The sequence below is a fragment of the Trachypithecus francoisi genome, unplaced genomic scaffold (genome assembly GCF_009764315.1).
Source record: "Trachypithecus francoisi isolate TF-2019V2 unplaced genomic scaffold, Tfra_2.0 Lachesis_group6, whole genome shotgun sequence".
Taxonomy (NCBI): Eukaryota; Metazoa; Chordata; class Mammalia; order Primates; family Cercopithecidae; genus Trachypithecus; species Trachypithecus francoisi.
The window spans coordinates 86214463-86215244 of NW_022681471.1; positions in this window are offsets into that span (position 1 = coordinate 86214463).

Below are 782 nucleotides of genomic sequence, written 5' to 3' on the forward strand. Positions count from 1 at the left end.
AGAAAAGACACAAAACCAAGAGAGACAATATTCTTTTCAATCAAGATAGTCATTATTTATTGAAAAATTTCTAAAGACCGGGTGCAGGGCAAAGTAACGCACATGCATTGTCTCAGGTACAGATTATCAGACCCCCAATTGACAGATGAGGAAACTGAGGCCCAGGTTGGTGAAGAGACACCTCAAGGTCTCATAGCTAGTTTAAACTGGTCAGGTCAGGATTCAGCATATTATGTCTACTACATCTCAAAAAGTGGGACAGTCAAAAGAGATAGAGATAGGAGAGGGGATGCAGAGACAGACACGCACGCAGATGATCACGTGAGCGGCAGACCTGCATGGAACCGTTTCGAAAGACACCGAGGGTGGGAAGTGGGGCCGCGGAGGGCAGCAACAGGCACCGACTGCTCCGCAGAGTACTCACCCGGTTGCCGTCTGGGAGCCGCAGGAGCACTCGGCCTCCCTTTGCTACCCGCACGATCCTCCGCAACCCGCTGACCTAGGGTTGAGAGGCCGCCCAAGTAAAAGCTCGCGCAGGCCCCACCCCTCGCAAGCTCTGGCCGGCCTCTTCCCGCTGCCACTCCCCCCACCGCCCAGTCTTTATGGCTTCTCACCGTACACCTCCGGCCGTCGCCGCCGCTGCCCCTGCCGAGCGCGCACAGATACGAGAGGCCTACCGCAAGATCTGGAGGATACACTGGACGCAACCCTTCCACCGGCTGCAGCGCGAGCAGGGGCACGGGCCTATGCCGTACAGACGGCTCCCCGGCTCCCATTGGAGG